This window comes from Canis lupus, chromosome 16 (genome assembly GCF_011100685.1).
Source record: "Canis lupus familiaris isolate Mischka breed German Shepherd chromosome 16, alternate assembly UU_Cfam_GSD_1.0, whole genome shotgun sequence".
Taxonomy (NCBI): Eukaryota; Metazoa; Chordata; class Mammalia; order Carnivora; family Canidae; genus Canis; species Canis lupus.
Window position 1 is genome coordinate 9,075,922 of NC_049237.1, and position 12,931 is coordinate 9,088,852.

Below are 12,931 nucleotides of genomic sequence, written 5' to 3' on the forward strand. Positions count from 1 at the left end.
CGGGGGAGGGGGCGGGGCACACCGGAGGGCGGGGAAGGGGCGGAGTACACAGGAGGGCGGGGGAGAGGGTGGAGGGGGCGGAGCACACCGGAGGGCGGGGGAGGGGGCGGAGAGGGTGGAGGGGGCGGAGCACACGGGAGGGTGGGGTGGCGGGGCACATGGGAGGGCGGGAGAGGGGGCGGGGCACACCGGAGGGCGGGGGAAGGGGGCGGAGTACACAGGAGGGCGGGGGAGAGGGCGGAGCACACTGGAGGGAGGGGGGTGGGGGCGGAGCACAGGGAGGGCGAGGGGGAGAAGGAGGGAGCAGAGCACAGGGAGGGTCCGGGGAGGGGGAAGAGGCGGAGCACACGGGAGGGGGGAGGGGGGAGGAGCACAGGGAAGGCCCAGGGCGTGGGGGGGGTGGGGACGAGGAGGCGGAGCACAGGGGGGGCGGGGGAGGGGAGAGGGGGAGAGGGCGGAGCACAGGGAGGGCCCGGGGCGGGGAGGGGGCGGGGCTGAGCACGGAGCCCCGCCCCGAGCCCCCCACCCGGGCGCCGCCCCCTCCCCTTCCCCCTTCCCCCTTCCCCCGCCCCCTCCGGGAAGGCGCCGGGCGTTCCCTTTTCCTCCTCAGGCCGCCTGCGGGGCAGCGCCGAGTGGCGACGGGTGCGCCACCTCGACACAGCGTCGCCACCTAGTGACAGCGGGATGCGCTGCGGCGTCCGGACGCGGAGCCGCCCGCCCTTAGGGGCTCGGCCGGTCGGGTCGGTGCGGGAAGGCGTCGCGGTGGGCAGGGGGCCACGCCCAGGCCCTGCGGGGGTGGCGGAGGGTGGCCCTGGGCTCGCCCGCTCCCCGCTCCCCGCTCCCCGCGGCCCGAGGACGAGGACGAGGACGAGGACGAGGACGGCGGGCCTGGCCAGGGCCCCCGTGGAGCGCCGGGTCTTCCGGGGGGTCTTCCGGGGGGTGTTCCGGGGGGCAGGCCCGCGGCCCACGGGACCCTGTCCGCCCGCAGGCCTGGCCTGGGGAAGCTCGCGGCCGTCGGGAGCCGGGAAGGGGGCGGGGGCGGGGGCCGGAGGAGCTCCTCAGGGTGTCCGAGCCCACGCCCACGCCCACGGCAGGCCTGCCCTCCCGAAGTGCCAGCGCAGGGGACCGGGCAGGAGAGGACAGCCCCGGAGAGCCGTGCAGACGCAGCGGACGCAGCGGACACGTGCCCCGGCCGCATCGTTCGCGGGGGCACGAGACTCGGCCCCTGCTTTTAGACGCCCCTGAACTTCACGACGGGTTTCTCGCATCCCCGGGCTGGCTGCGTGGAGGGAAGCTGCTACCGGGCAGAGAACCCGGTGCGAACTCAGCTTGGGCCGCTCGCTGCTGGATGAGGGGTGGAGGGAAAGGGAAGGTCGCTTTATTCTGGAAGCTGGCAGCCGGGCCGCCGCTGGACGAACGTCTCAGCACCTTCGCCATCCCCTGAGGGGTGAAGCCGGGGGGTTGCAGGGGAGGGAAGGCGGCTGCACGCTGGAGAGGAGGTGGCCTGGTCCTTAGTCCCATGTTGTCGGCATGACCCCGAGCAGACTTGCTGGTAGCTGCGGCCGCTGATCTTACCTTCCGAGGTGGTCTGGAGCTTCACACCGCCCCCCCCCCCCCCCCCCCCCCCCCCCGCCCCAAGGCCTGCAAATCTCAAAGTTCTGCGGCAGACCAAGGGACTTCGGTCCGCAAGCACCGAGGGCATAAGCTTGAAGCGAGGTAACCCTTAGGACTGGTTGGCATGCTGATACAAAATCACCCACACCCTTTAAGGGAACAGCTGCATTCCAAGCACTGTCCTCCCAAGGGCTGATGACCCCCTTCCCTGCGTGAACTTGAACTGAGAGAGAAAGAAAGTTCTCAATAGGCACCACTCAATAAGCCCTGCAGAGAGAGAGCCTTGGCCTGACTGCTGGGGTTCCTCAGATTTAGAATATGGGGTATTCAGCACCTCTTACCCACAGCTTTGGACCTTCGCTGCCATTCTTGGGCAACAGGAGAAACCCCCCACCCATATGGGAGAAGTGCAAGTAGATGCAAAGAATAGATGCAAACTGAGGACAGAAAGGGCAGTCAGAGCTGCCATGGATGTTTGTGCAAGTTGCTCACTGCACAAGGGCACCTGGTGGGGGGTGAGGGGTGAGGGATGGGTACCCGGTGCTGGGATCTGGATCTCAGCCCTTACCTGACCACAAAGCCCCGCAGCCTGGCAAGGGCTGTGGCTGCCCAGAGGAGGGTGAGGACGCTTCAGATCACCTGCTCTCCGTGAGCCTGCCCCGACGGCGTGCCTTTTCCTTCCTGCCACCCTTGGGGAGTTTCATGACTTCTTTGGTGAAAAGGCTCCTGTGTGGAGCCCCAGCCCAGGATTCTTTGGTTTCTATGGGCCACAACTCACGTCACTTCTCCCACAAGTAGTAACTCCCTTGGAGGTACACAGTGTGTTGGCTGGGGATGCAAACTTTTCCAGTGTTTGTGGTCTTCATTGGGGGCACTGCTGAGGAATAATGTCAGTGCTCTTGTAGAAGCCTGGTATTTGGTTATGAGGTTTTTCAGGCAGAAAATATGTATTTGCACTGTTCTCTTGACTCTGACCTGGTTCCTTAAACCAAGCTGTGAACAGCCTGCCCTCGTTTCTCTTCAGAATACTTTTTTTTAAAGATTTTATTTATTTATTTTATTTATTTATTTGACAGAGAGAGTGTGTGTGTGTGTGTGTGCGCGCCAGGGGGAGGGGCAGAGGGAGAAGCAGGCTCCCCGCTGAGCAGGGAGCCCGGATTCCATGGGAGGGGGTTTCTGTCCCAGGACTCTGGGATCATTACCAGAGCCCAAGGCAGACCCTTGACCAAGTGAGCCATCCTGGCACCCTCCCAGCCCCCCACCCACCATAACACTTTAGGCAAAGACACACCACTAGACTAAAAGGTCATGATAGTCCCTGTGGACAGAGATTAAGGTGGGCCCAAAGGTGGATTTATATTTCTTCCATCTGGTCTATAAAATCTGAGTGGCTAAGCACTTTTTGATGTGTGAAATGGGTGAGGTATTTCCCCCTGACCTACCAGAGGACCAGGTAAACATACACATTTCCTAAGGCTGCTGCAAGAAAGTACTAGGTAGTCCCAGGTGGTGTGGACCACAGAAATGTCCCACCTCACACAGCTGGAGTCTAGAAATCCAGGATCAAGCAGTCACCAGGGATGACCCCTTCTGAGGGCTATCAGGGAAAACCTGCTCCTTGCCTCTCTCCCAGCCTCCAGTGGTTTGCTGGTAATCTTTGGTGTTTTCTGGCTGTAGATACATCACACCAGTCTGCCTTTGTGTTCACATGGTGGTCTCCCAGTACGTGGGTCTGTGTCCAGATCTCCCCTTTGTTAATTTACAGTTATACTGAGTTAGGGCCACCCTAATGGCCTCACCTTGACTAATGGCATCTGGGTGACCCGATCTCCCAATCAGGTCACATTCTGAGGTTCCGGGGGTTGGGATTTGCACGTAGGAATTTGTGAGGACATAATTCAGGTGACAACACCAAGAACTGCAAACAGGACAGCACTAAGATCCACATATTCTACTCACTGCCATGGAGACAGGAAAAGGGATGTTGTAAGGAAGGGCAAGTTCAGCTCATAAAAGCTGTGAACAGGATGCCTGGGTGGCTCAGTTGGTTAAGTGTCTGCCTTCAGCTCAGGTCATGGTCTCAGGGTCCTGGGATCGAGCCCCATGTTGGGCTCCCTGCTCTACAGACAGCTTGCTTCTCCCTCTCCTGCTCCTCCAGCTTGTGCTCTCTCTCTCTCTCTGTCAAATAAATAAGTAAAATATTTAAAAAATAAAAGCCAGAAGTAAATTTTTCTTTCTGCATTAGGTTTGTATCAGGATTGTGTCTTATCTGCAGGTAACCAATAAAATCTCCAAGTCAGACAGACAAGCCAAGCCAGTCTCTTACTCCTGTGTTCCCAGACTGTAAAGAAAGGGGTTTCAAAAGCCAGGATAGAGGATCCCTGGGTGGCTCAGCGGTTTAGTGCCTGCCTTCGGCCCAGGGCGTGATCCTGGAGTAACGGGATCGAGTCCCATGTCGGGCTCCCTGCATGGAGCCTGCTTCTCCCTCTGCCTGTGTCTCTGCCTCTATTTCTCTCTGTGTTTCTCATGAATAAATAAATAAAATCTTAAAAAAAAAAAAAAAAAAGCCAGGATAGAGCCTGAGCTGCCTCCGTGGCCAGGGAAATGTATGTGTCTAGAAGGCCTGGCCAATCTGGACTGCCTGAGCCATCATGGACCTTGCAGATCATTATCCCTTTGGCTTTTCAAATCATAAGTTTTCTTAATCATCATTGTGAAGTGTCCTTAAAGTTAACAATAACTGCTTGTTGTAGTTGAGGAGTTTTGCTTGCAGAAATAACTCTGGCTGCAAATCAGTGTTTGTTTTTACTTTTTTTTTTTTTAAGATGTTATTTATTTGAGATAGAGCACAAGCCAGGGGGCAGAAGGAGAGGAGAAGCAGACTCCCCACCAAGCAGGGAGCCCGACATGGGGCTCGATCCCAGGACCCTTGGATCATGACCCAAGCCGAGGGCTGACTCTGACCCAGGCACCTCTGCAAATCAGTGTTTAATTCTTGAGCATGTGGCCAGAATGACTATCATGCTATCTGAGTCATGGTGTTTGAGTCATTTAAATCTGTCACATATAAAGTCATCCATAAACCCAGTTTGGGGCTCTGATGACACAGATGGAGAACAGCCCGCCACCAATGGCCTGTGAAAGCTTCATGGGCAAAGATGCGGTGGAATCAATAAGCCACTAGTTAGAGCTTTGTTCTGTAGACCAAAGGTCCTTGCGTTGCTGTTCATGGGTGGCCTTCAGGGAATCTGTGACCCCCCTGAAAACTGCAAAAATACACGTATTTTACTACAGAGAGGAAAAGACTCCCAGCTTTCATCAGACTCTCCCAGGAATCTATATACAAATCAGTTAAGAACTTCCAACCTTCCTGTCATGCCCTCAACCATCTTTGTGCTAAAACAGTAAATCCAATTTTCTTCTAATGTGTAGGTGTTCATCATGAAATTTAGAATTGTTAGCGAAGGGAGCAAGACCTTTAAACTTGACGGTGGTCAGTCTCCCGGTTTGGACCTTGAATTTCCTGTCAGGGTTTTATATATATGGATTTATAATTTAGAATGTGCAGGGTAGGTTCTTGTGGACGTGAATTGGCATATGATGTGGTCCCCTGTGGCCTGGGATCTCTGATGGGTCCCCACTAATAGAAATGTCTATTCCTTTAGGGAGAAGCAAGGACCTTGATGGAGCCCGTGGACTTGGTTCCAAGACTGTCAGGGACATAAGACCCTTCCCCAAGAAGTTTGCCTCTGTGGAGGGTTTTTGTTCATGTCAGCTAGAGTTGTGTGGCAGATGACTTCTGCTTGGCTAAAGGATGCATATGTTTGAAATTAGGACAGAAACGCGTCCAATATAATCTGTCTCTCTGTGTGTCTCTCTCTCTATCATGCTCTTATTTGTTTGACCCTCCTCCACCAACTCTACACTATTACCTATGTATGATATTATATGCATGTATAATGGATAGTATTCATGGTACACAGTAGAGAAAGTTCTGTCTGCATTATAAAAAGGACAACCAAATACCAACTTTTAAAGAAATAAAATAGGAAATTTTAGCACTGTTTTAACTATTTTCTTTAGTAGATTTCCTTCACAGCCAGAGATCTTCAATAGCCTCCCCATCAGACATTACTTCTTAACTAATGGGTTTGACTTTTACTTTGGGGAGAGAAGCTTCCTTTTCTCTACTTGCTTGAATTTTTACTTCAATGTCTAGAAGGCTTGGGTCATTTTGATGCACGTGTACAGTTTCCCAAGATCTCCGCTTTACTGTGTGCTGTGACTGTCTCTCTCTCTCTGGCCTTCCCTCTCCTTGTGTTTGACAGGCTGGCAATCATATTAGGTTCATTACTATGCAGAACTGTACAGCATCTGCCCAAATATTCTAGCTGTTTGGGAAGCTTTTGCACAATACCACCAACAGGCAGTATGGCCTAATGACATGCCCGTCCCTGGCCAAGCCTTATGCAGCAGGGTTAGCATCAATGTTCTTCCTGTTGTGTGCTCCTGGTCTCTGTTAAATGCCTGTGTTGTTAACCTGGGCCTTGGAAGGTCCTTACAACTCCCACTTCCAGGGCAGTGAGGGGACTTCAGGCTCTTTCTGGGCCGTGTTTGGTCAGATGTGAAGAGTCTACACCTTGAGGGTGGTCACAACAGGTGCAGGAGAGGTTGGCCCAAGTGTCCATGGTCATGCAATGTCCAGGCTGTGGGTTTCCCCTGAGGGGGAATGGCTTGGTCTGTGGGTCAGAGGTGGGGTCAGACTCTGTCAGACTCCTGAGGCCCTAGGGACACATGCTTTGGATTAAGGCCTGAGGGAAGATCTGGCTGTGAGGTGTTCTGGTATCGGGACTGGCAGGGAGGAGTGGCCGTGACGTGGGGACAGCATGTGGAGAATCCCTGAATTCTGGGGCTGTTCCCTTGTGAGGGGAGAGGGTGTCCCTGGGGAGTCGCAGTGCTCATGCAGGACTCTCCTTTCTCTAGCATGGACAAGTCCTTGAGTGTTCGAGGCCCTTCAGATATCTGAGACAAGTGTCAGGAAGCAGGCCCACCTATCTTGAGGTGAGCAGAGGGGGTGGAGGGGACGTTTAGAGGCAGGTGAGAGGGAGCCATCACAGAAGCAGAACAGGACTGAGAAGGACCAGGGCCCAGCAGGGTACGGAACTCTAAGCTTTGGGCAGGCGACCCCACACCTCAGACAGGGACCCCATGCCTTGGACAGGCAGAGGCAGCCAGGTCAGTTCAGTTCTGATAGAGCCAATTTCAGCCCAACCCAGGGGAGACCGACCCCCAGCTGGTTATGGGGTTGCCAAGGCCTTGTGTCTGGTCTTTCATCCTGAGTAGCCCGGAGCTGCCTGTCGGCTCCAGCGCTGCTATCTAGCCTGGCATCAAGCGGCCCTGCTTCCCTGGGGGCACCCCCCTTTTAGATCCAGGTGGACCCAGAATCAGGCTCTTGTCCTCCCTGAGCTCTGCACAGTCTAGCCTGGAGTGGGTAGTCAGGGCCTTGCAGAAAGATCCCCTCACGTCTTCTCCGTAGCGAGTTACCCACCGGGGCCCCGGGCACAGGGTCCAGTAGAGGGGCTCTTGACCAGGGTGTGCCCCAGCAGCGCCGGCTCTGAGTGCTTAGCCCAGGAGCGCACTTACCTAGACTGTACTGTGAGGATTGAGCCCCCCTGGAGCCGAGCACCTCCTCACGCCTGCTCCAGCCAATGGATGGGAATAGTCTGATTCACGGTTAGCCATCTTACTCTCCTATTGACTCGACACCAAAAAAGAGGGATTTTCTGCTTCTTCCTCTTCGCAGGACAGTTGGACTTTTTGTCCTGAAAATGACAGTGTTCCTAGCCCCAAGGGAGAACTGAGTGTCTTATTTTTAAAAGCCTTGATTTATAAAATAATCATAGCACAGGAGATTTGGGATAGAGGAGGGAGGACTTGGGATTGAGTCCAAATAACAGCCCAAGGCTGGAGGATACTGGGTGAGGACAGGTGTTCCCACAGTGCCAGAGACCTTCTCCCAAAGGGCAGGGTGGCGGCAGGGCCTTCCAGGGGCAGGAGGGGGTGTGGGGGGATGAACAGGCATGTGTGGAGGCTGCCTCTGCACCATGCAGCTCGGGAAGGCCGGCCAGGAAGAGGAGTCCATGACACTCACACACAAAGGTTGTATTAGGGTTCTTTAGAGAAATAGACTCAGTAGGACATACCTTGGAATTTCTCAGCCTCTATCATTGGGTGAGCCAATTCCTCATACATATTGTAAAGGATTATATTTATTACAGGATATTAAAAGAAGTAGCTCACCCAATGATAGAGGCTAAAAAAATCCCAAGATCTGTATTCAGCAGGCTAGAGACCCTATAGGGCAAATTTAGGGCCTCCTCACCAAGGTGCTCCTGGGCATTTGCTCTCAAACCTGGTGATGAGGGTCTCCCCCCAGCCCATGGGAGTCTTTTACACACTTGTGATGTGAGGTGATGGTTGCTGCTTCTCTGAGTCTCACGTCCCCTGCCTCCCCCTAGTCTCCTGGTGCTTGCACCTGCCGGCATCCAGATTGTTTCAAGTGCTGAGCCCAGATGCTAGAGATTAGCCACGGTGGGAACCATGGGGCTGTGATCCACAGGAGGGTTAGGTCCACCCTAGATGTTACCGAGGGCTGTGTATTCACACACACACACTAGTTGCTCATGATCCAACATGCATGCACTGCTTTCCATGGGAACAGTTCTAGGGGTGGAGCTCCCAGCAAGAGAGGATCTTTGTTTTGACTTGCAAGCAGGTAGCTGATGACTCAGGGAGATGTTTTCCTGCTCTTCTAGAAGTCTCGTTGGATGAGCTTGCGTGCATCCAGGTGGAATGTTTTTTCAGTCCCCGTTGCAGCTGAACCCACACACCTGACTAAAAGGCACTTTTGTCCCTCCATCGGAGCCATGTTAGGCTCTCCTCTGCCCAGCCTAATGCAGGCAGATCTCCCCTAAATGAGGCACAAACTGGACTGCCTGTCACTCCCAACTGATGGCTAAGGTCTCAGAGAGCAACAGAGACAAGGCCAGGGCTGCGGAGTGGGTGTGCGGCCAGAGGAGCTTGAAAGTGAGCCTGCTGAGTAACTGGGCCAGTACCTCGACCTCAGCCCATCTCCCGACTCACATGGACCAGATCAGTGAGAGTGGGGGGGTGAAGCCTCTAGGGCACCCAGGTGTGGAGTTAGGCCGGCCAGATGCGGGGAAGGAGGGAGAAGAGATAACTTTGGGAGTCAGAGATGCGTGAAGGCATCCTGGGCAAGCTCCTCGAGCTCTCCGACTGTTTCCTCACCCTACAGTAGGAATTCTAGTGCCTTCCTCACAGTTATGACACAGTAAACAGACACAACAGCTGAATGCAATGTACAAACTTGATTGCATCCTGGTTTGAAAAAAATTGGGGCAATTTAAATATCTCTTTAGTATCGTCTAGTATGGAGTATTTGTTCATTTGTTGGTTCGAGAATGGTGTTATACTCTTTAGGAGAACAAGAATTCTTTTCTTTTTTTAAAGATTTTATTATTTATTCATGAGAGACGCACAGAGAGAGGCAGAGACACAGGCAGAGGGAGAAGCAGGCTCCATGCAGGAGCCCCACGCGGGACTCGATCCTGGGACTCCAGGATCACGCCCTGGGCCGAAGGCAGCCGCTCAACCACTGAGCCAGCCAGGTGCCCCGGAGAACATGAATTCTTAGGAAATGCATGCTGAAGTATTTAAGGGCGAAGTTTCCTGAGGTGTGCAGTGCACGGAGATGGTTCAACAAGCAAAAGCGTGTTTGCAAGGAGACAAAGACAAAGCAAATATGGTGAAATGCTCCCTGCTGAAGCTAGGAAGAAGGTATTCAAGGGCTCACTGTTTATTCTTTCCATTTTTTTCTTAATGTTTAAAATGTGTCAAGAGTTGGAGAGAGGGACGCCTGAGTGGCTCAGTGGTTGAGCGTCTGCCTTCGACTCAGAGCCTGATCCCGAGGTCCTGGGATCGAGTCCTGCATTGGGCTCCCAGCAGGCCGCCTGCTTCTCCCTCTGCCTGTGTCTCTGCCTCTCTCTGTGACTCTAATGAATAAAATTTGAAGAAAAAACAGGGGAGAAAAAGAATAAATGAGCAAGGTATGCCAAGCAGCCTACACAGTGCCCATTCGGCAGTATTGTATAAATATTCACTAAGCCACTGGGGGTGACGGCAGCCAAGAATCAGAGACGAACATGCCAGAGTCTGTTCTGGGAATACAGCAATGATTTCTAGAGACAAACGCTAAACAGCAAAACAAGTTTGTGAATTTGTTAACTAAGCTAGTGCTGAAGTGCTCTGAAGACAGTCCCCAGGCGAGGGACAGGGGACCAGGGGGGTGGGAGTGCCTCTGACAGGTGGAATGTGAGCTGAGGAGAGACTGTGCCAGGGAGCTGGCCATGCAGAAACTACCCCCCCACCCCCCCACCCCCCGCCATCTGTGTGTCCAGGAGCCCTAGAAGGGCTCAGAATGTCGGAGGGGACATCAGCCAAGAGCCTGTGGGAGGGGGGGTGTTTGCTTCCTCCCTAGGAGAAACCAGCCATGCTTTAGTTTATGCTTTTATAACTCTTGGGTCTGTTCAGACAAGTCAGATACCATCACTGTCCCTGGCCCAGTGAACTCCATGGTGTGAGGGCAGGAAGGAGTGACAGGGTGCCTGCGGAGCCACTTCCTGGAAGCCTCCCATGATCTGGAACTGGCCCCAGAGGCAGTCTCAGTGGCCCTTTACACAGACCATGAGACTGGTAAAGACACTTCTCAGTAACACGATTAACAAATGGAGGTGTGGTCAACTTCATAAGTAAAGAAATGCAAATTTTGTATTTTCACCCAGCAGATAGCTAAAGACTGAGAAAAATCATATCAGAGCGCCTGGGTGGCTCAGTGGTTGAGCGTCTGCCTTTGGCTCAGGGGGTGATCCTGGGGTCCTGGGAGTCTTGCATCGGGCTCCCTGCAGGGAGCCTGCTTCTCCCTCTGCCTGTGTCTCTGCCTCTCATTCTGTGTCTCTCATGAATAAATAAATAAATAAATAAATAAATAAATAAATAAATAAATAAATAAACAAACTTAAAAAAGAAAAGAAAATTGATAATATCCAGTGCTGGGGTGGGGGTGGGGCTTTGGAGAACAGCCCCTCATCTGTGGTTCCTTTAGTTTCTTATATAGAATTTGGGGAATTTTGACCACACTTGGGCTCAGCAGTTCCATTTTGATGAAGCTGTCCTGAAGATGTCATCAGTTGGATTTTTAAAAACAAGGCACAGGAATGGCACTGAATTATAACTGTAGCTTTTGCAGTGATTTTGCAGAAACAGGACTGCCTGTCCAAATGTCCGCTGGCAGGAGACTGCTTGAATACATGATGTATGCGTATGGATTTAATATGGGTAAAGTTTTGGAAATAAAATATATGTATATATAATAACGACATAGGTAAGATAGGTATAGAAAAAATCCAGAAGACTCTATATTGAAATCTTAATAACAGAGATGTCTGGGGCATGAAATCACTTTCCATAGCATGTATTTCTGTAATATTTAAATTTTGTATCACAAGCATGTATTGCTGTTATAAGCAGGAAAAAAAAAAAGGCTTTTGACGTGGGAGAGAAGGATGGAAGGAAGGATGACAACAGCAGACAGTGGTTCTCCTCTGGGGGCAGCCAGGATCTGACCCCAACTTGAAACAGTTGGAGAATTCATCTGCCTTAGGGCCTCCCACCAAAGTTGTCAGTGGCCTTCTGACGACAGCACCTGCAAAGCTGGGCCCTCTCCCCAGGGAGCCCCGCCAAGCCCAAGGCAGCCAGTGGTTGAATTTGGGCTTTCTGCCACTTGCAGTCGGGAGTGGCCAATGATGTCCTAACTTGAGGTAAAGAAGGGAGGTAGGGGGAAGATAGTCCAGGGGCTCTTGGGATCCACACCTGTGGACAAGCAGGCTCCAGGAAGGGCTGAAACCAGGGAAACTCCAGGGACCTGAGGAGGGGTTTGCGGGTCCTCTCCCCAGCGAGTGGCCCTACTGGAGTTTTGACAGCTCCCCGCCCTGGGTCTCTCAGATCAAGTGCCAAAATTCCTTCGAGGGACAGTCTGATTGGCCTGGCTGTATCGGCCACAGGGTGGGGGTGCAGTGGGAGCACAGAGACCACCTGCATCCGTCCAGGGCAGGCAGCCATGTGGACGGGTGACTTGTTTGTTGTGGCTGCCTGCAGTAACACGGTGACACAGACTGAACCGCTTAAACAACACAAGTGTGTTATCTCACAGCTCTGGAGGCAAGAAGTCCAAGGTCAGGGCGCAGGCAGGGTTGGTTCCTTCTGAGGTCTGCGGGAAGAGAATCTGTCCTGGGCCTGTCTCCTGTCTTTGGGGGCTTGCCAGTATCTTTGGCCTTCCCTGGCTGGTAGACACATTGCCCTGATCTCCACCTTCATGTTCTCACAGCGTGCTCCCTGTGTGTGTGTCCCAATATCCCCTTTTTATAAGGACACCCGTCATAATGGATTACGGAACCAGCCTACTCGGGGTGGACCGCATCATCATAGTCACTGCCCTAATTTCAAAGTCACATTCTGAAGCTTGGGGGATTAAGACTTTAACATATGAATTTGGGGCAGGGCAGGGTGGAGAGACAAAACTCAACCCATACATCACTGTTATGGTCCAGGTCCAGAGAAAGATCTGGGCTGCAGGGAGAGCTGGAGGAGAGTCAGTGACCTCCTGGAGAGTGAGAAGCCTCTGGGAGCAGATGGGAAACCAGCAGAGTGCAGTGTTAGGAGAGCCACAGACGTGTGGCTTCTGAAGAAATCCGCTGGATTTGGTGATGCGTGGTGCCCTTCACAGGGAACATGGGGGTGGACTCGCCAGGGCAGAAACGCTGCAGTGGTGTAAGGAGGCACTTGGGATATGATGGAGTGGAGAAAGTGAGTGTTAAAGTATGTTGGGTGTGCAAGGAAGAAATACGTGTTAGCTGGAGGAGATAGGGACCAAGGAGGCATTTACAACCTGCTCGTGTTTACTGATGATGGGAAAGAAGCTGTAGAAAGGGAGAGACTGAAGGGGAGATCATCATTGTGCCAGCTCACCAGTGTGCCCAAGCTGTGTACCCACAGACCAGGGACCCTGCTCAGTAAATATTTGTGAAATGAAAGTGTGCCTGCACACGAGAGGAGACAGGATCCTGAAAACAGGTTTGAAAGACTGGGCAGGGCCACATTTTGAGTCCACCGTAGCTTCTAATCCCACTTCTTGCTGCCAGTGTTGACTTCACTTCCAGTGCTGTTTGATGCCAGTGCCAAC

The 12,931-nt window shown here is 53.1% G+C and overlaps 1 long non-coding RNA gene across 1 annotated transcript; it reads left to right on the plus strand.

Annotated features, from left to right (window-relative positions):
• Window positions 1–1,012: 1,012 nt before the first annotated feature.
• On the plus strand, window positions 1,013–5,672 carry LOC102153655. Its single transcript, XR_005371251.1, has 2 exons — window positions 1,013–1,316; window positions 5,280–5,672. It is a non-coding gene; the product is annotated as an uncharacterized LOC102153655 (long non-coding RNA).
• Window positions 5,673–12,931: the final 7,259 nt, after the last annotated feature.